Raw genomic sequence first — 22,888 nt, 5'->3', positions numbered from 1 at the left:
ACAGGCACATAGACACAGGCAACAGAGCATGCACAATGTCGGCACTAGTACAGTGTATATCCACCTTTCGCAGCAATGCAGGCTGCTATTCTCCCATAGAGACGATCGTAGAGATGCTGGATGTAGTCCTGTGGAACGGCTTGCCATGCCATTTCCACCTGGCGCCTCAGTTCGACCAGCGTTCGTGCTGGACGGCAGACCGCGTGAGACGACGCTTCATCCAGTCCCAAACATGCTCAATGGGGGACAGATCCGGAGATCTTGCTGGCCAGGGTAGTTGACTTACACCTTCTAGAGCACGTTGGGTGGCACGGGATACATGCGGACGTGCATTGTCCTGTTGGAACAGCAAGTTCCCTTGCCGGTCTAGGAATGGTAGAACGATGGGTTCGATGACGGTTTGGATGTACCGTGCACTATTCAGTGTCCCCTCGACGATCACCAGTGGTGTACGGCCAGTGTAGGAGATCGCTCCCCACACCATGATGCCGGGTGTTGGCCCTGTGTGCCTCTGTCGTATGCAGTCCTGATTGTGGCGCTCACCTGCACGGCGCCAAACACGCATACGACCATCATTGGCACCAAGGCAGAAGCGACTCTCATCGCTGAAGACGACACGCCGTCCCTCCATTCACGCCTGTCGCGACACCACTGGAGGCGGGCTGCACGATGTTGGGGCGTGAGCGGAAGACGGCCTAACGGTGTGCGGGACCGTGGCCCAGCTTCATGGAGACGGTTGCGAATGGTCCTCGCCGATACCCCAGGAGCAACAGTGTCCCTAATTTGCTGGGAAGTGGCGGTGCGGTCCCCTACGGGACTGCGTAGGATCCTACGGTCTTGGCGTGCATCCGTGCGTCGCTGCGGTCCGGTCCCAGGTCGACGGGCACGTGCACCTTCCGCCGACCACTGGCGACAACATCGATGTACTGTGGAGACCTCACGCCCCACGTGTTGAGCAATTCGGCGGTACGTCCACCCGGCCTCCCGCATGCCCACTATACGCCCTCGCTCAAAGTCCGTCAACTGCACATACGGTTCACGTCCACGCTGTCGCGGCATGCTACCAGTGTTAAAGACTGCGATGGAGCTCCGTATGCCACGGAAAACTGGCTGACACTGACGGCGGCGGTGCACAAATGCTGCGCAGCTAGCGCCATTCGACGGCCAACACCGCGGTTCCTGGTGTGTCCGCTGTGCCGTGCGTGTGATCATTGCTTGTACAGCCCTCTCGCAGTGTCCGGAGCAAGTATGGTGGGTCTGACACACCGGTGTCAATGTGTTCTTTTTTCCATTTCCAGGAGTGTATTAATAATATTGATTTTGTGTGTCTCAACGTCCGAGCAAAAAAATGGTTCAAATGGCTCTGAACACTATGCGACTTAACTTCCGAGGTCATCAGTCGCCTGGAACTAATTAAACCTAACTAACCTAAGGGCATCACACACATCCATCTCCGAGCCAGGATTCGAACCTGCGACCGTAGTGGTCGCTCGGCGCCAGAGTGTAGCGCCTAGAACCGCACGGCCCAACGTCCTAGCAGCTAGTCTTTTAAATGGACGCCACTTCCGTGACTACCCCAGCAGATCTACCGCGAAAAGAACTTTCAGTTCGAATCCAAACCACCTGCCATTCCTGGCTAATCTTCACACACTTGAGAGATGAAGACTAGATTAAAGATAGACTGAAGAAATCCGTACCGCTATTCAGTCCCGCGAATTCTTGATTTAAAGACTCGCCCTTTACCGCTAGACCACCGGGCCCGATTAATGGCGGTAAAACGTTGGCACTTTTCTCTCTTTCTCTTCAGTCGTGTGGGTGATAGAGGAGCGCTGTAGACCAATGACGGCGAGCTTAGAAGCCAATACAGAGAGCGCGTCACCGACTGGAGAGACTGCAGGAGTATTCTCTTCGGCCTCTTTTCCTGATGTTTATGGGATTCCTGTGTGGAAGTACTTAGGCCCTGTACTTAATATTCACCAATGTGGATCTTGTCTTCCACGAGGTGATGCTGTTTTCAGTCCTGTACGTTAACGAAGGTTATATTGAATTAACTGACACTTTTATCCGATCGCACTTTCAGGTCGGATGATTATTTATTCTGCAGTTTAGAACTTGTGGATCGCGTACCCTGTCAGAGTTAGTACCGTAGCACATTGTTTCAGTTTGAGATTTTTTAATTTTATTCACCGTGATACTGAAAGGTAGTTCCTTACCTGTATCTCTCATAATGTCGATGTCACTTGCGTGTATTTTTCATGATTCCATTTTTGAGCTGTTACTGGTTTATATTTAATTTTCGCATAATCCACGTCGTTCTGTAACATGTCGATGTGTGGGGAAGGGTTTCAAATTTACAACATATTTTATTTTAATTTCCTCATGTGACTGCTGATATCAGTGGCCTCATTTCATTCCACATCCCAGTTATTTGCAGAGCCACTTGCATGAAAACAGTAACATGGCGTGTTTAGAGCGAGTCTTAGGTGATTCCATCCTTCCTTTCCTCACACCAGGCACAAGGAAAATTCGTTGGCTTTCTTCAGACTTGACCACCGGGAACGACCCACAAAGGCGGCAATGCAGTTTCCCGCTGTTTTCAAAACGAGTCTTTCGACTGGTGCTGGGGAAATGCCAAGAGGAAGCTTCCAGAAGCTACTAGAAACTCCTCTGTCCTCAAAGCTCTGAGGTCGTTAGCACCCAGCGCTTTCAACAGTCACCCTGATTGGCTTAGAGTGGCGCGCTGTGTGGTGGGCCTTAGAGACTGGCCGATACCATGCCCACCGTAAGAGTTTCGCTCTAGACTCAGCGTCAAAGGGGGGGGGGGGGGGGAATGTTAAGTTCAGGGATAAGGACTGCAGTTGAAGGCTTCGTTGAGTACAGACGTTTCTGCTAGAACGTGATTGTAAGGGTACATTTGGGATGAAGCTTGTAAGTTAGCTCGCGTTGAAACCTAATGACATGAGCGTCACCGAAAGTAGGGAGTGAATCAAGATAATCGTTTTATTTGTCGCTAGCGTATATTAATCACTTCGTGTGACGTTTCAGATTGAGCACGGGGATCTGGTGCTGGCAACGTGTCACCGGTGTGGTCATAGCAATAAGTCAGTGGAGCGTCTGGTACTGACTCTTTTCTTTATCTTATCACTAACACTTGGGGTTGCAAAGCACTTATTCTGTATTATTTTTGGAATTTCAAGTAAAGCGTGTCTTGATTTGTAGTGGGATGGGATCGATTGCCACGTTGTCATGGGAGATTTTAATAATGGCCATGGGCATCCAGTTTAAAGAATGTCCGTTTCCCCTATGTCATTTAATTTTTACACAGTCCCTTTTGCTGTGTGCATGTCTGCTTGCAAACGCAGATTAGATTGAACCCCATGTGTGTTAGGAGGCCATCCCGGGCTGATTTTTCACAACTGAAACGTAACCCTCTTTCAATATGTAATGAACTATAGTAGGTAAATGACGTTTAATTAATGTCACGAATTATGGTGAATTTTCGTAATAAATGATTTGTCAGTTGAACAGGAAATTATCTGTCATAATACATATTTCTACGTTTCTCTACTTACCAAAGTATCCAATCGATGTTTCAATGATTGTCAAAGAAACTACGTGAAATTATTCACTGTACGGTTGTACTGAGAGGTTCCATGCCCTCTTTTGCATGTCGCCTCTCACTTTCATCAATTTTATTAATGTTCTGTGTCATTGCAAGGTGGTAACAGACCGAATAAGATTATTGGAATGAGAGTATTTGTACCGAGAACTCAACTTTTCACTTGATTCCTATGCATGTTGGGTTACTTCCCTGGGTGGCCTGTGCGAGGCGAGCACCGGAGGACGCGGCACACTGCATTTCCGGTTGGGGCTGTACTTGCCCGAATTCTGAGGGGTTCGTACAATGGTCTTAAGCGCCTGGCACAATGACTGACGTTGGTCGAGTTTCGTCTATTGTATGCAGGGCGAAATGACCTGCGAGACGTCTGAGTGTCGCTGCATCTTCATGTGTCTATTGTTCCGGCGCGTCAGGAATGAAGACTCCTGGCACCGACTGTCTGCATTGTCCTCTTGATTCTGAGAATACTTGTGGACCGTGCCCTGCTGGGTGATACTGTCTGGCGCCAGATGGCCCGGCAGTCTAGGCATGTTGTTTTCGTAGCTGGTCAAATGGTAAGTTCAGTGCCCTCAGCTGAATAGCAGAGGCATGATTGGTCAACTTAAACTGAGGCAAGTTGACGTCATAAAGCCCTGCTCGAAATTGAAGGGAGCGGTCGCCATTGGCGCAAATGATGTTGTGACAGTGTGGGGGAATTTTGGAATCAGCACTGAATGCTAATTCGCGGTTTTCGAGGGGAGTAGGGAGTTGAGCAATGCTGGCTTCGCTCTTGCGTTGTGGGGGCGCGGGGATTCGGGTCTGATCCCTGTCGGAGTCGGATGGTCTGGCGACTTAGTCGCACTTTTTTCGGCAGATCTTAGAATTCTCGGACAGCCTTCGAGGCCAGGGGTTGAAACAGAGTTGCTGCACACCAGAAGTCGGCGCCTACATCATCAGAAAGCTGCCTACCGACACGTGCTTCAAATTTCAGGATTGGTAAAGCATTTTGCGGCTCCGTCATTGTAGAATCCATAAATTTTATACTGAAGTCCTCAGCAGCACGAGCCCTCGCTTTGTCACAAGTCCACCTTGCTTGTTTCTCCATGTGATCTCATGTGAGGTCTCACTACTAATCGCGATACTACAGTATAGTCGAGAGAGTAATATTTGACTGATTAGGACCTCCAGTCATTATCGTCAAGGTATTGCATCACAGAGAGTAGGAACCCTTGTTCTCGAGCCAACTCTTATTCACATCCTACTGTTTGTGTCGATAATCATGTGCCTTTAAGTTCTGATGTATAATAAATCTCATTGTAATATTTAAGCCGCATATCATTTCGTATATATATATATATATATATATATATATATATATATATATATATATATATATATATATATATATATATATATATGCAGAATCCCACATCCTTTTGTTTATTGTGATAAAGTTCTCTTTTTCTTCTCTCTGGGTAGATTACGATTTTTATAAAATTATTGTGAGTGTGCACCACTAGCAGGGTCCACCATCATTTCCCTTCGTTACCGTCGTGTGCATAATTAATTAGGTGGTAGGTAAAGAGGGGGTCGAGTGCATGTCTCGTTCTCATGCAAAATTCGTCACAATTAAAGGGGTACACACTCTTCTCCAGCCCGGCACATTGCACTACTGGGTCTTAGCATTTTCGTTGCATGTATATATTCCTTTGTCACTCAGATTTAAGAGAGAAGTTAGAGCCTAATGTTTCAGGTTAAAACAGTCATAACTCACATATATGTGGTGACTGTTGTTTCGAACACGTCCGAAAGAAGAGACACCATTTTGATCCAGCAGTCATTGTGAGTTAAGACAAAGAAATTACAGGGATTGGCGGCGAGTGAGCTCCGACTTAAATCAATGTAGAAAGTTGAGAATTTGTGCCGGGCTGGGATTCGAACCCGCATCTCCTGCTTACTAGGCAGATGAGCTGACCGCTGCGCCATCCGGACACAGTTGTCATCGCAACTCCATGGGCTACGCTAGCACACACGCCATCACACCCAAATTTTCAACTTATCCACACACTACTACTAATGTAGTGCCCCCTTACCCATTATCCTCATTACACGTGGCATTTTGCCGATTCCCGTAAGAGTTGGAGCCTGGTGTGCATCCGCACCGAAGAGATTATTGCCCGTCCTCGCCTTAATTTTGTACACATTCGGACTTGTCCTAAACAACAAACACCGCAAATTCAGGGTGAACCAGAACACTACTGACAAATCATCAGGGATACCGTCCGAGTATCTTGGTACAGGGGACCCACAATTTCCTGCGGCTTGTTGTACTTCGTTTGGTTTGTTGCCGCCGTTAGCTTTGTATTTGTATTGCAATGAAAACAGTGCAAATGGTGAATATGTCGACGGTTTGCCCTGTGTATCTCGGTTCATTTCGCTGAGATACCTATTGTTGATAACAATATTGCCCTCCTTACCTTTGTGCACAAATTTGCCTTCAGTACTGCTCGGTTCTGTTCAGGATTTTGTTGGATGGTTGGTTGATTTGAGGGAGGGAATCAAACAGCGTGGTCATCGGTCCCATCGGATTAGGGAAGGATGGGAAAGAAAGTCGGCCGTGCCCTTTCAAAGGAACTGTCCAGGAATTTGCCTGAAGCGGTTTAGAGAAATAACGGAAAACCTAAATCAGGATGCCCGAATACGAATCCAGTGTGCTAACCACTGCGTCACCTCGCTAGTTGGGTTTTTGTTGTCCTGCAGGGTCAGTACTGCGTTAACAGTGATACACAGCAGTTGTGTGGGTAGGTTTACTGAAGAAGAGTTTCAAGTTTGAAGCATTGCTTATTTAGGTGTTTAATTAACAAAACTTTGCGCAGGACAGTTGCATTCCTACTACTTTCCTTTTGTCCAGTCGGTTGTGATGCTAATTAGAACAGGTTCCCGCGTATCGGTTCACTGCATGCAATGGAAGAGCTGCACAACGATGCAGTGCTGAGATGTTCCCGCACCGACATCAACCGCATCGCATTATTTACATGTCTGAGGGTTCTTACATTACTCTATATTGCCCGTTGTACTTTTTGGTGATTGCGTAGTACAGGTTTCCTCATTTTACCTCATTGTCGAGAAGTTATTTTCACAGAAAGAAGGGTGATTGCGGAAACAAACCGAATAAATCATAATTACATTATTGCTCTGTAACGAGCCCCCAGCGACCGTAGGTCCCTGGTACCAATATACGCAGAAGGCATCCGTGAACGATCGCTGCAAGTTTGTCAGTGAAATTCTAGTTCATCCCATACATATAATTAAGGAGAGAATGGCCAATCATCTCTTCAGTGCGGATGCACACTACGCTCGAATTCTTACTGGGAACGCCGAGAATAATGAGGATAATAGGAAAGGCGAACTTCATTAGTAGTGTGTGGATCAGTTGAGAATTTGGGTCTGATTGGAAGCGTGCTAGGGTTGTCCGTGCAGTTGCGATGACCACTGTGTCCAGCTGGCACAGTGGTCAGTACATCTGCCTAGTAAGCTCGAGACCTGTGTTCGTATCCTCGTCCGGCATAAAGTTTCATCTTTCCCCATTGATTTAAATCAGTGCCCACTCCCAGCCAATGTCTGTAATTTCTTTGTGTCTTAAGTCTTGACTCAGTCCAGTCATTGCAAGTGCGGTGACTGGCGAAGCCGCCGAAGGGGCGAGCTTCGACAAATGAAATCCTGCTTTGAGTGACAACCTGAATTCCTGAACGTAACCGCAGACGCTGCGCAGAGTAAGTAGACAAAGTAGTAGACCACAAAAGTAGTAACACCCTTTCAGTATATAACAAGTCACATGTCTACTGAAGAAATTAAACTTTTAATCTCGTGCTCAGGTTTAAAGCATTGTTTATTTAGGTGTTTAATTAACAGAGCTTGTGCGCAGGACAGCTGCATACCCACTACTTTCCTTTTGTCCAGTCGGTTTTGATGCTAATTAAAACAACAATACGCAGCCACAACTCCCAGTTTTTCACCCCAAAGTTCCATAACTGCTACAGGGTTATGATCTTCTCCTTATGTAACACATATCCAGTAAATAAACTGCAAGTGTAACAAAAGTAACTAAATAAGAGGAAATAAAAAGGTACTGTGGGTTATGTTAAAGCAACTGCAGAAGACATTGTGGCGCCATGTAGTTTAACCTGAAAAACTCATTATCATTAAGTAATGTCTTTATCTAACTATAGTATATTATGAAACAGTGAGACCCGAAGGATCGATGATGAATAGGGTTGTGACAAATCTTGGCACTGCTGCCAACTGCCACTCAAGTCGGAGGATCAAATACCGTTAACCATCTCATGTTGTTCTGGGAAACGATGATATAAAACTGGGTTCACTTCCCCTTCGTAAAGCCGAGTGAGAAACAGGAGAACTCAAATACTAATTTCACAGTTCGAGTCACATCAAAAAACTCGGAAGCGGCTGCTATTCCGACGACATTATGTTTTTCAGTCCATTATCCGGAAATGTGTCAAAGAAATACCCGTTTTCATTGATTTCATCTGAAAACGAGGATATGAGAACGAGATTATTTTTGGGGCGAAAGAGTACTCTCTACACAGTCTGACAAACTCGCAGTCAGTTAATGAAGATGCTCTTGCAGGAATATTTTGCCAAACTTGTCTTGCTATGGGGGGACAGTTACCTTCAACGAAGTACTTAACCCTATAGAGAATCAACATCATCGCCAGAATTGTGCTCCTTAGTTATTTCTCTCTGAAAACACATCACTGCACTTTGTATTGCAATTCACGTACAAAATTTCTGTTGAAGTATTTCGGTGCAAGAGTCCTAAAGTCAAATGCATCGAAGAAAAGTTTCAAAGTTTTCAGTATCCAACGGCTCCATCTGGAGTAATGGCTTCATAGGTAATTGTTATCATGATACTTTCCTGAATTTCATGAACTTCAATTTACATCTCATCTGTCAGGAAAGAAAGTTATAACCGTCTTTTGCACAGCGAAATAACAAACGCGATTTCTCTTTAACCACTCCGCAATACAGACAAAGCAATTCGATAACCAGTAGCACTATTCAATGCAAATACAGTACAGTTCGAGCACTTGTTGAAATACAGTGAACAACTCACAGCTGAATAGTTCTTCCTTGCATGTATGTTACGCATGAGGTATGACGTCATTGTCACAGCGCCATCATTATCTCCGGATTAGACGAGCCTTGCGTAAGGCTTTGATGCAGTGTCGCTGAATGTTTTTGTTACATGAAAGCTCGTTAAAATGTAAATCATGTTATACATGTTCCTGAGTGGAATAGATGTTAGCAACAGTAGATACAAGCCCATACCTTGTAGAAGTGTTATGGCCTCCAATAAGTGGGCTAATGAAATTTCGTCATCTATGTGTACCGATCTGTTAGGATATAGACGCATATATCACTATGGGAAGACAGCTACTACCTACAGGAAAATTAATGAGCCCTTTGGAGGAAAGAGAAGCAGCGGTGTGAATTTCAAGAGCTCAGATGGAAAACAAGTACTAAGCAAAGAAGAGAAAGCTGAAAGGTGGAAAGATTATACAGAGCATCTATACAAGGGAGATGTACTTGACGGCAATGTTACAGAAATGGGAAAGGGCATAGATGAAGATGAGACGGGAGATATGATGCTGCGAGAAGAATTTGACAGAGCACTGTAAGACCTAAGTCGAAACAAGGCCCCGGAATTAAACGACATTCCGTCAGACCTATTGATAACCTTGGGAGAGCGAGCCATGACGAAACTCTTTCACCTTGTTTACAAGATGTATGAGACAGGTGTACTCTCAAACTTCAAGAAACGTAGTAATTCCAGTTCCAAAGAAAGTAGGTGTTGACAAGTGTGAATATTTCCGAGCCATCAGTTTTATTAGTCATGGCTGCAAAATATTAACACAATTTCTTTCCACATGAATGTAAAAACTAGTAGAAACCGACCTTACAAAAGATCAGTTTGGATTTGAGAGAACTGGAGGAACCCGTGAGACAATACTGATTCTACGACTTACCTTAGAAGATAATTCAAGGAAAGGTAAACCTACCTTTATAGAATTCGTAGACTTAGAGAAATCTTTTACCAATTCTGACTAGAATATTTTCTTTGAAATTCTGAAGGAAGCAGGGGTAAAAAACAAGGAGCAAAAGCCTATTTATTACTTGTACAGAAACCATATAGCACTGATAAGAGTCGAGGAGCATGAAAAGGAAACAGTGATTGAGACAGGAGTGATATAATGTTGTATCCGATCTCCGACGCTTTTCGATGTGTACACTCGGCAAGCAGTAAAGGAACCCAAAGAAATACTTGCAACTGAAATTAGTGTTAAGGGAGAAGAGATAAAAACCTTGAGGTTTGCCCATGACATTGTAATTCTGTCAGAGGCAGCTAAGGACTTTAAAGAGCAGCTGAACGGAGTGGACAGCGTCTTGAAAGGTGCGTGTAAGATGAACATCAACAAAAGCAAAATAAGGGTAATGCAATGTAGTCGAATTAAACGAGGTGATGCTGAGGAAATAAGATTAGGAAACATGACACCTCAAGTAGTTGATGGAGGTGCACTGTCCTGATGAGGAAGCACATTTCCCTGTAGAAGAAATGGCAGTAGCCTGTGTAATGCAGAGAGCACTGGTGACTTTACTCTGAAGAAACATCAAATGTGACCTCAGATTGTAACTTATTTATTTATTTATTCAATCATATGGTGATAGTATACAATATACAGCTGATATAAGGCAAACGAGTTTATACAATATACATATGATATTAGACAAGATTAAACCTTAAAGTCCGTATTTTTCAACCAGTTAATTAAGCTGGGTGTGAGAGTGAACAAGTCATAGGGAATTCCAGGGTATGAATGAAGTGGACAGCGTGGGACTAAATGTTCAATTGTCAGCTCTTCTTGATTACATTCACACATTGGTGAACTGATCCAGCTCCATTTGTACCTGAAGTACCTACAACAACGATGTCCAATCCTTAACCTGTTGAGGCGGCACCAAAGGTTCCTCGGTAGGTCAAAACCTTTTGGCTTCTTTGTGGGATAAAGGTGACGAGCTCTTGTTCCCAATGTTTATGTTGACCATTCATGCTTTCAGCTTTCATTTAGATCAAAACCATCCGCGATGAGTTGTCCTGCAGTAACACTCACTGGTCTTCTTGATTGCAATCGTTGCTGTGGCGGATGACAGAATTCCTGGTGCAGTGGTAGAGAGGGTGATGCAGAGATTTTCTTGGCCTCCCTCAGTAGAGCTTGTTTCCGCCTTAAGTGAGGTGGAGGGATGTTATTCAGTACAGGTAACCACTGGCATGGGGTTGATTTGATGGAACCAGTAATGCAGCGCATTGTGTCGTTGTAACTACTGGCCCACCACACCTTGAAGTTTTGGATGGGACCTGCGTGTCGTGGGTGAGTTCACTCTGTCATAGGCAGCTCGCCAGGTCTACGTCATACACAGGTACGTCAATCACTCACATAGGTACAGAACCCACTCTCATCACTGAAAACAACGGAGTACTATTCCACTCTGCAGTCAACTCTTTTACGACACCAGGGTAGCCATGACGATGTATCCGTTGTAGCCTGGCCAGAGGCGTACGTAATCTGATTCCTGCTGCAAGCACACTCTTTCCAATGGTCCCTCATACAGGATGATATAATAAGTGTAACAAGTGCCGGTATTTTGTCCCTGAAAGACGTTCGGTCGATCGCAGTTGTTCCCATGTCTGTACTGCGCGGACATCCAGAATCTGGTCTACAGGTGTGGGAGTATTTCCCACGCCACTGTTAAAACCAGCGACACACCACCCATGCATTGTGCCCAACACTTAGTAAGAGGTCCATGATTAAAGAATTTGTTGCTATCGCACTCGAGCAGATGTAATTGTGATAGATTGCTCACGCGCTGCCTGTCTTTTTTTTTTTCCTTTATTGTATTTCAATTCCCCATCGAGGCGGGCTGGCAGCAGCATAGGCGCTGCTCTTCAGCCGAAAGACATAGAACAAAACAACAGAAGACATTTAAAAACAGCAAAGGAGAGAATAAGGTGAACATAGGTATAAAAAAGGGGAACATCATGGAAGGCAATAGACAAAAAACGGGGTGACTGTAAAATGGAGAGAAAAAAACTATTTAAAAGTAGCACACATAAAAAGCCACACACTGCGACGGTTAAAAGAACACAAGGCACAGTAAGACTGGAGCATAAAGGTAGCGACGGACGGCATAGCACATAACGTAACACTGGCGGCGAACCTCAAGGCAGGACACAATTAAAACACACCTCTTGACGCACACGAGAAACAGCACTAAACAACACTGATGTGGCACACTGATGAAGAGCAACACAGAGGATCTGCCAGGCGCTAGGAGATGAGGGAGACCTGGAGAAGGGAGGGAGGGGAAGAGATGGGGGAGGTGAGCGGGGGGAGCGCGGAAGAGGGCCAGGTAGGGAGGGATGTGGGAAGGAGAGAGGCAAGTATGGGGTGCATGGTCTCAGGGGAGGGGGGGACGGAGGAAAATCCGCTCTGGGAGAAGGAGGAAAGAGGAAAAGGGAGCCCTGGGGAGGGGGGGGGAACAAGGCCAGGCTATAGTTGGAAGGAAGGGTAGATGTCACGGCGAAGTTCGTCATCCGGGAGGGGGAGGCGTTGGATATTGCCCTGATGAAGGAGGGTGTGGAGGTGGAGAGAGGGAGGGATACAGCGATAGAGGCGCGGCAACGGGCGGGGGGTGGAGAGGAAGGAGGAAACCAGAGGGTGGGGGGGATCAAGCCTGCGAACAATGTAAAGGATGCGGAGATGTTGGAGGAACAGGAGGAGGTGGGGGAAGGGGATCAGTTCATACAGGAGCCGTGTGGGGGAAGGAAGGCGGATACGGAAGGCAAGGCGGAGCGCATGGCATTCAAGGATTTGGAGGGCCTTGTAAAAGCGGGTGGGGGCGGAGATCCAGGCAACGCTGGCATAACAGAGGATAGGACGGATGAGGGATTTGTAGGTGTGGAGGATGGTAGAAGGATGCAAGCCCCATGTCCGGCCAGACAGGAGTTTCAGAAGGCGGAGGCGGGAATGGGCTTTCTGCTGGATGGTCAGGAGATGAGGGGTCCAGGTGAGGTGGCGGCAAGGGTGAGGCCAAGGTATTTCAGGGTGGGGGTGAGTTGGATAGGACGACCATAAAGGGTGAGGTAGAAATCATGGATGCGGAAGGAGCGAGTGGTGCGGCCTATGATGATTGCCTGGGTTTTGGAGGGGTTGAGACGGAGGAACCACTGGTTACACCAAGTGGTGAACTGGTTAAGGTGTGTTTGGAGGGTACGTTGAGACTGTTGAAGGGTAGGATAGAGAGCCAGGAAGGCGGTGTCATCAGCATACTGGAGAAGGTGGAGTGGTGGGGGTGGCTTGGGCATATCAGCTGTATACAAGAGATAAAGGAGAGGGGAGAGGACAGAACCCTGGGGGACGCCAGCCGTGGGATAAAAGATACGGGAGTTGGTGTTGTGGAGGGTGACATAGGAAGGACAGTGCGAGAGGAAGGAAGCGACCAGACGGACAAAATTGATAGGCAGGGCGTAGGTTTGGAGTTTAAAGAGGAGACCGGGATGCCATACATGGTCATAGGCATTTTGGAGGTCAAGGGAAACAAAAATGGCGGAGCGACGGGAGTTGAGCTGGAGGGACAGAAGGTGAACAAGGTTGAGGAGTTGGTCGTCAGCAGAGAAGGAGGGTCGGAAGCCACACTGGGTAAGGGGGAGGAGGTGGTGTTGAGCAAGGTGCTGATGGATACGGCGGGAGAGGATGGATTCAAAGACCTTACTGAAGATGGAGGTGAGGCAGATGGGACGATAGGAAGAGGCGGCAGAAGGGGGTTTGTTGGGTTTGAGGAATAAGAGGACGCGGGAGGTCTTCCACAGGTCAGGGTAGAAGCCAGTAGAGAGGACGACATTATAGAGATGGGCGAGGACAGTCAGGAAGGAATAGGGGCTTTCGCGAAGGTGACGGTAGGTGACACAGTCGTGACCAGGGGCCGTGTTGCGTTTGGACCGGAGGATAAGTTTAATGTCTTGTGCTGTGATGGGAGTGTTTATGTCGGAGGGGGGCAACTGCCCCAAGTACTGGAGACTAGGAGCAAGAGGAGCGACCGAGGTATCGGCACGTTCCATGACCGTGGGGAAAAGACAATAATCAAAGTGGGGATCATCGGGGATGGAGAAGACCTCGGAAAGGTGGGAAGCGAAGTGGTTGGCCTTACTGAGGTTGTCAGGAAGGGGGCGATCGTTATGGAGAAGGGGGTAGTGGGGAGCGGAAAGGGAACCAGTAAGACGATGGAAGGCGGACCAGTACTTGGAGGAGTTGATAGGGAGGGTGGCGTTGAGTCATGTGTAGGTCTGGCGCCAGTCTCGGCGTTTCGTTGCTGTAATAAGGTTCCGTACGTGTCGCTGTATTTGCCGGTGGCGTTGGAGTGTATCCCTGTCACGAGTGTGCAGGAAGGAGCAATAGAGGCGGCGGGATTCACAGAGGAGGAGGACAGCCCGCGGAGGGAGAGTGGGACGGTGTGGGTGGATGGTTTTAGTAGGAACATGGGCCTCCACGGCGTCAGTAATTACCTGCTGAAGGAAGGACGAGGCGTGGTTGATGTCGTCAGGATGGCGATAGGTAAGAGGGTGGCTTTCGACCTGGGCAGAGATGGAGTCCCGGTAGGCATCCCAGTTGGCACGGCGATAGTCATGGACGACCTTGGGAGGGGGTGCAGGGTGCGGAGCCAGAGGGGGGCGGTTTGCAGATGTGATGGTGAGAAGGACAGGGAGGTGATCGCTACCTGTGGGGTCAAGGACGGCGACAGTGATACGCCCAAGGAGGTTGGCGGAGGCAATGACAACATCGGGGGTGGTGTTACTTTCAGGTCAGGTGTGCTGGGGAAGAGGAACAAGGTCACCTTGAAGTGTGGAGAGGAACTGATGCCACCGCCGAAGGGCAGCAGGAGTGCGGCTATGGATGTTGAGGTCGGCGGCAATCACATAGGTGGAGAAGGTGTGGTCAATGTGTGAGATGAAGTCATAAGGAAGAGGAGCAGTGGAGCGGACATAGATGGTGGCACAGGTAATGGTGAGGGAGGGGAAGAAGACGCTAAGGATAAGGTGTTCAGTGGGGTCATTGAGGAGAGGTTGTGGCCGGACAGGGATATGCTTAAGGTGGCCAATCGCGACTCCACCCTGCGCACGAGGACCAGGAGCGTCAGTGCGGTGGAGGATATAGGGGGAGGTGCGGATAGAATGGTGGGGCTGGAGAAAGGTTTCGTTCAAGAGGAAGGTGTCGACCTGGTGGTGGGAGAGGGTGTGCATGAGGAGGTATTTGTTGGAGCGGAAGGAGCGAATGTTCTGGAAGAGGATGCGAGACTCGTGCCACGCCATGACGGGAAGGAGGGGGGGAAGAGAGGGAAGGGAAGAGACTTAAACTAGGGTGTCGAGGCTGGTGAAGGTGAAGTGGGCTTGGTTGTGGGAGTAAGTGGCGAAGGCGTTCAGGTGGAAAACAGAGCGAGCAGCAAGGGATATTTGTTGGAAGGTGTGGGGGCGCTGAAAAGGGTGAATGTTTTGGAGGACAACGGTAATGAACTGGATGATGTCCTCGGCCGTGGGGGGTGGACGGAGGGAATTGTTGGGATGGACAGGAGGATCGACGGGACGAACTGGGACCGTAAGTTCAGGGGTGGCTGGAGGGGGTTTAGCTTTACATTTGCGGGCGTATGTGGGATGGGGGCCATTGCAGGTATTACAGGAAGGAGGAGCAGCGAGGTTGGGGCAGTTCTTAAGAAAGTGGGAGGCCTTGCAATGGGGACAGGTGGGGGGGTTTTTGCAGTTGGGAGTCAGGTGGTCATTGTACATCAGGCACCGCTGGCAACGGTAGGATTGGGGAGGGGATTTGGAGGATTCAAAAGGGTGGCGACGGTGGTATATCAGGGCACCCTGGGTGAGGAGATGGTCTATGGATGGGGCGGATTCAGAGAATACCCGCATGAGGTAGGTGGGACCAGAGGCATTGTGGATACGGCGGGCAGAGCGGATTTCCAAGTCCGGGTGGGAGTTCAGTTCTACCAACACTTCATCCTCTGTGATCACCGGGCTGAGCTTGGTGATCACAGCGGTGTAGGTGGGGGGGCGACGGGGAGGCTGGGGCTGACGAGGAGTGGAAGCGTAAAGGAAGGGTGTCAGAGAGGCGTGGGGGCCAAACATAACTCGTGGGAGTTTTCGCAGGAGGTCTGTGTGAAAGGATGGGGACGGTGACTTGATAAGGACTGAGTCCCTGCGGGGAATGAGTTGGGAAATGGGAGCACCAGGTAAGTACTTTCGTATTTCCTTGGTGAGGGTACGAGCGTCGAGGAACTTAGGATCAGGAGTTGACAGGACAAAGGTGTGGAGGGTGGGGGCCAAGGTATGGGTGGCAGGAGGAGGGGTGGTGGCCATGGTGACGGCAGGGGGAGGGGGAGGTGGTGTTGATTTTTTGTGGGAAGTGGCGGGAGCAGAGTCGGTAAGGACGCGCTTTTGGGGTTTTTTGGAGACTGGAGGCTGGGAGGAGGGGAGAGGGACGGGGAGGAGAGGGAGGTGGCGGGTGGCAGATCCCTGTGGCGTAGCGGAGGCACCGGGAGAAGCAGCTGGTTCAGTGGTGGCGATGGTGGCTCGGCGCGACGTGATGTGTGCGGGAGATGCAGAAGACGAAGCGACGGGGTTGGTGAGAGAGGGGAAGCCAACCACCTGAGGGGCGGCAGCAGAGGCGGCAACAGAGGCGTACGTGAGGGCGGGGGTAGGAGTGGGAGCTGTTGAGGGTGTGGAAGCTGGAGGAAGGGTGTAGAGGTGTGGGTATACAGCAGGAGAGGAGATAGGGGGATGTGTGAGCGGGGGAAGGGAAGGGGAGGCGGAAGGAGGGAGGCCAGGGGCGGCACTCCAGGAAGTGACTGTGGGAGAAGGGGAGGGGGAGGTGTAGATGACGGTGGAGGTGGGAGTACTCATTGCAGACGAACGGCGACGGACAGACGGACGTGCAGCAGGCAGCGGCGGCGTCGGCGTCGGCGTCGGCGTCGGCGTTGGCGATGGTCGGCGGCGAACGGACGGACGAACAGCAGGCGGCGGTAGCGGCAGCGGGTACGACGACGGCGATGGACAGCGAGCAGGCAGGCGGGCAGGCGGACGGACGGACGGACGGACGGACGAACGAACGAACGAACGAACAGCGACAGCAGCAAGCGGCGGGCACACAGACAGACAGACAAACACAATCTTCGAAGACGGAGATTCCACCCTGAGAGTAGCCCAGGCTTTGCAATCTGACGCTTTCGAAGGAGGGGATCCAACCCTCTAGATGGCGCTGCCTGCGATATGTAAGGTATAAGAGAATCTCAGACCAAAGAGCAGTGTTGAGTGCAGTAGGAACTGTGTAGCTGTAGCAGTAAGTAGTTGCTAGTAGAGGTGGGTCGAACTCGTCCATTCCAGTGAACTACTTCATTCATTTCACTCTTTGCCGTGAAGCGTTCAAATGAAGTAGTTCATTCGTAGAGTACGGAAGCGTGTCGAAGTTGCCCAGTTCGCCGCTCGGCCGCTGCTACGCTCGCTTCGCCTCGCTCGTACAATGAAGCTTCGTAATACTTCATAATTTTACCAACAGATGGCCGAACTATGCAGTAACGTGCACGCAACGTTTTACGCTCTTACAGCGTCTGAGTTAACTTAAATAGAGCATGGTCGAAGGTGACAAAGGAAAGATAAACAGAGAAGCCTGTCACATATAAAGAAGGTATTACATTTAATCTTGCTCGAAATTTTCTCATGAAGCGTCCAAAAAAGTCTTTATCTGCCAAATGAAATATTATTTGTTGTATTCATGAACTGAAAAATAGGGCTACCAACGAAATGCAGTCCAATTTTATGTTCCTTGTAAAATTTAATCCAAAATAGAATGAGTATGTTTACCACTGTCACAGTCTATATACCTACGTTAAGTAATTATTCAGTTTTCCTAGATTTTATTTTTGTTGAGAATAATAACCCTCCAGATTCAAAACGTAAACTGTCACCTGTAGTCATTGGTACGATTTCAGGTAAAATCCACCTTTCAGTGTTATTAACAAACCTTTTATTTTCATGTTGGCTGTGCGTGCTCACACAGCCAGCCCCTTCGGTTATATCTTTAATATTCATTTGTCTGCAAGCGCTGCCAACGGTAGGCTACCCGTAGACGCGAAGTATAACTGAACTGCACAAATAGTCACAAGTAATGTCAGCACTGCACGTAGCAGCTGACGCTGCCTTCCCCTCGCCCCTCACCGCCCCAACCCCTCGTAAACCTATCGTTCACCACAAACCCCGCGCGATTCGTCGACAGGCAGCAGAGGGAGGACTGAAGTGAAGGGAGGATGAGTGACGTAGCGCCGATGTAGTGGGAGAGGGGGAGAGAGTGAGTGAACTAGAAAAAAGTGTGGAGTGTGCTATCTGTGAAGAGTTTGAAGCACCAGTTCATTGAAATTGAGTGGTTAGTTCACACTTCACGGAAGTGAAGCGTTCATTTGAACGACTCATTCACGAGCTCCCCATGACTAGATGCTAGCGAGCAGTCCAGTCTGGTGTATCGTGTTGGCTGGGCCGGTCGTGGTGCAGCGATGGCGGAGCCTGAACACTATTGTATAAGGTAAAAGCAGCCTCGCGCATATGTAGTATTGTTATATCAAGTCCCAAGCAAATGTTTTAAAAAAATCTCTTGATAATAATCTTTCTCATAAAAAGTAACTTTTGACGATCATTCATTTCAATTTAAAGAATTTACTAATTTCTCCAATCCTTGGTCATCCCGATTATTGAAAAGAAAAATCAGTTGTTTCCTTTTATAAATGACAAATCTATCGGCCAGCATTGCACAGGGCTGTGCGAGAAAAATTTATTGTAAGAGCAGATATATATGCGGTATCCGGCGACCTAATTGAGGTAAGAATTTTCAATTTTTTCAGAATGATCTTTCAGGGCCATGACGCAGCACTGCTGACGTCCAAAATATACCAGTTTAAATTCACAGTCATTATTGAAAGGTTATAAGTGAGCGACAATTTTATTGAGAGGTTAATCACATTGTATTATTGGTAGGTTACGGAATTTATATGTTGGTAGGTTACGCTAAATGTCGATGTTATGGTTATATTTTTCACTGTTGGGAGGTTTCGAAACTTTTACTTTTGAGAGGTGTAACGTCTCTTAGCAAAAGACATATTATGTAATAAAGAGAAAACATTGTGTGTCATGTTTTGTTCTTGTATAAAATTATGTACTGTTTTTTTATTTATTTTAGATAATATCTGTGTCGGCAAGTACTGAAACCGCCACAGACGATAAATATCAAACAAAGATGAGAATATGTGACTAGTACAAATAATACAGAACGAACATTAATTTCTCTGTCGCCTTCTTGGAGTTACGTGAGTAGGATAGCCTGTGACGTTATATTGTACGTTAGCGTAGCATTCTTTTGTCAAGTTTGTAAGAGGGACGCCATTAAGTAAAGTTTTGGAAAGGTGTGTAATTAATTGAATTGTTTAAATGTTTTGAATAGAGTTACTTAGTGAAACCTTGCATTATGATTTGTAATAAGCTTGCCTGGTATTTTATCCCATCCCTTTAAGACATTTTCAGTTATTTAAATATTAGCTGTGGTGCAGAGCTGCGCTACGAACGAACGAGCCGTTGCCGCGGCGCATTCAAATTGCATTAAATAAAATCCATCATACCGCAAAGAAGCGGGCAGGTAATAGTGAAGTAAAATTATTTCCTCCAGCTTTCAGAATTGCAGAGCAGAGCAGCAGATTTTATGATGTGTTTTACAGGTTGACGCGGGCTGCTGATAATATATTACTAACAGTGCAAAAAGATAATTTACTTTCATAACATAAAAGAAATCTTGCTGTGCGTAGTTCTGGTCTGGCATCCTTACAGTAAAAACATCTTCTTTCTCCGATAATAGTCTGATGTTCTCGTGTTAGTCGTGGTACTTATTGTTTTACTGTTAACAAAAATCCACTGCAAAATTATGATGTTGAACAATCATTGCGTACTGTAACCTCAGTATTGATAACGAAGTAATTTTCATTAACCTTTTCAATAACTATAAAGTAAGGAAGATACGTTGAACTTTATGGCGAGTTACAGTAACGAAAAAATGTTCCTTTAATAGAAAGCCAGATCCAGTACAATAAGAACATAATATATTTTGTTTGGTTGAAAATTAATGATCCAAAGAAAGGCATAGCACAGCATCACTAAAAGGTATTTCGGGTCTCTTTTCGTAGTAACATATTTTATCTCATACATTAGTTGTTACGCGAGTAATAGTAAAACAAAACAAGCAGGAAAGGGACAGAAGCGAAAAGTTGAATGAAAAACACGACAACCTTAATGAATCGAACAAACAACTTAATGAAAACCTCAAACAGTCGAATGAAAAACAAGACAACAATTGCAAACAACTTAGTGAACAGATTATAGCCGTTGCCGTACAATGTCATGATACTAAAGAACAATTACGTGAGGAAATTAAGGCTTGTGCTAGGAACAGTAGTGAAGAAATTAGATCTGTGGCACAAGAATTAAGTAATACACACGCAGCCACAACCAAATTACTTAGAGATGAAAATAGGGCAGTCGCTAAACAATGTTCTGAAAACGCAACACAGTTACGCGACGAGTTTAAATTAATGTCATCAGAACTTTCACGCACACTGGATGCGAAAGTAGACAGGAAATTTGAACAACAAAACAGCCAATTGACGAACGTTAGAATCACCACCTACAAAACAGTGAAACGCGTTACCGTAAATTTATACAGGAACAAAACAAAGTAAAGAAACAAGTCATGGAAACAATTACTGCACAGAGACAGGAACATAAGCGTAAGTTATTTACGAAAGCAAAAACATTCGTAGACAACAACATTGCTACAGTATCAGACGAAATCAATACTATTAAACAGTTGAACACTGAATTGTATGGTGAAATAACCGATCTAAAAACCAAAACAGATACTAATATTCAGACTTTGGAAAATAAATATACAGTAGACTTTCAGACAATGACAAACAGAGTAGAACAATTAGAATTAATACAGGATCCCGATGCCATTAAAGCAGACGTTAAGAAATTCAACAAAACCACCCGTAAAATCCAAAAACAAATTAATGTTTGTGACACTAAAAATGACGATCAGGTAAAATCACTGGCTGAAAAATTTGATGAATTGGCCAGTCGTATTTACGTTATCGAAAATAACAATGATAGCAAATCAGACGATACGTCACCAATTTCTTTCAATCAAACACCCGAATTCCAAAATTTACAGCAGACAATCAGTGAGATAAGTTCGTCCAATAATACATTGCGTAGAAAAGTGTCGTCTTTACAGCAAGAGATGACAGAGATGAGAAATGTCTCAGCCTGTAACACGACACAGCATACGCCACTCTCCGAACATTTCTCACACTCACACAGCCAATATAATTTATGTAATTTACAGAGAGTACGTGACTTAGATTCCGAACAGTCACAGACAATCAGATTAGCATACAATCCTGAACCTGTTCAGACGTTCAGAGACGAAAATTTTGATTATAAGCACTTTCTATCCGTTATGAAATTTAAAGTATTTAAAAATGACAGAACACAGATTCACCCCTTGGATTGGATACAACAATTTAGCTTTGCTTTTCCACCAACTTGGCCCATAACACACAAACTTGAATTTATTTGCAGTTTTTTGGAAGGCGAACCGGCAACTCGTATGAGACCGATCGCGAGACAATGTTATTCGGTAGAAGAATTTCAGAATGCTTTTCTGTCAGCGTATTGGTCGAAGACGACACAGCGCAGAATCAAGGATCAATTAATTAGCTTATCGAATTACGAGAACTCAAATTTTCCCACTGCCATGCAATTTTTTGAACACATGGTCCAACAAAACCAATACTTAAGTGAGCCATACAGTGAATCAGCACTTATCCAATTATGTATTTCTAAATTACCATGATCGTTAAGAGTATCACTTTTAACAGGTCAGCAGAAAGAAAATATTTCGGCATTCAGAGATCTGTTACAGCTTTTGGAAGTTCAGCAATCAGACTATTCCTTCATTAACAAAAATTTTTCACATCTTAACCAAGGCAAACAAGCATACGGAAATTACGATCAGCCACGCTATTTTAATAGCAAAGGTGATAGACGGTCCATGAATGACAACCACCTGAATTTTAATAACAGACAAAATTTTAATTATCAGTATCATCAAAATTATCAGCAACAGGAAACACATTTTGGCAACAATAGAGGCTTTTCCCCTCAACAGCATCAAAAACAGCCGGTTAACATACCTAACCAACAATGTAATGTGCAAGGTCAATCAAGCTTTAATGTTTTGCCGCCTACACGTATAGCGTCGGCTCCACCAAATAGTAACGCACAGCAACAAGGAAATCAGTACGTACAGAAGACACATCATTTCAACTCCTATCGCAACGCGCCGTATAGAAATGACTATCATGACAGACGTAAAAGTAATGAGCACAATTTTCAGCGTACATTTAATAACAGTCGGTCTTACGAGCAGCAGAATCATCCGCAACAACAGATTATCATGAATGAACCAGACAGTAGATATCATCCCGAACCTAATACGTCAGGAAGAAATAACAGAACAGTACAAAAAGTTGAAATGCCACAGCATCCTCCCGCGAATAACAGCACGTCAGAAAGAATTTGACTAGATACAGTACAGGTTACATCTTCCAGCAACGCAAGCAATACTTTTGACACAGAGAATGTTGTTCACGAAAATGTTATTACTTTTGACGACATCCGAGACACACTTTTGCATGAAAAACCAGTTATTCAAAAAACCATTTCCCACCCTGTCATTGAAGTAAAGTTGGATCATCCACATTTTCAGCAGTAATGGATTCTGGATCACCTATGTCAGTTATAAATGAAGAAACCTTCAACGAATGCAACAAAAAGAATATTTATCGTACGTTACCATTAGGCAAAACTAAAGTAAAAGGAGCAGTATCTAGTAAAGGAGTAGATGTAAAATTACAGACACACTTATCATTTTGTATTGCAGGTCATACGTTCCACTCAAATTTCTGGATTGTTCCCTTATTGACAACAGACGTTATTCTAGGTACGAATTTTTTGGTACAATACGACGCAATTATTGACTTTCAAAATTCCTATTTAAT

This window comes from Schistocerca nitens, chromosome 4, assembly GCF_023898315.1.
Source record: "Schistocerca nitens isolate TAMUIC-IGC-003100 chromosome 4, iqSchNite1.1, whole genome shotgun sequence".
NCBI classification, from domain to species: Eukaryota; Metazoa; Arthropoda; class Insecta; order Orthoptera; family Acrididae; genus Schistocerca; species Schistocerca nitens.
This window is presented reverse-complemented; position numbering follows the sequence as displayed.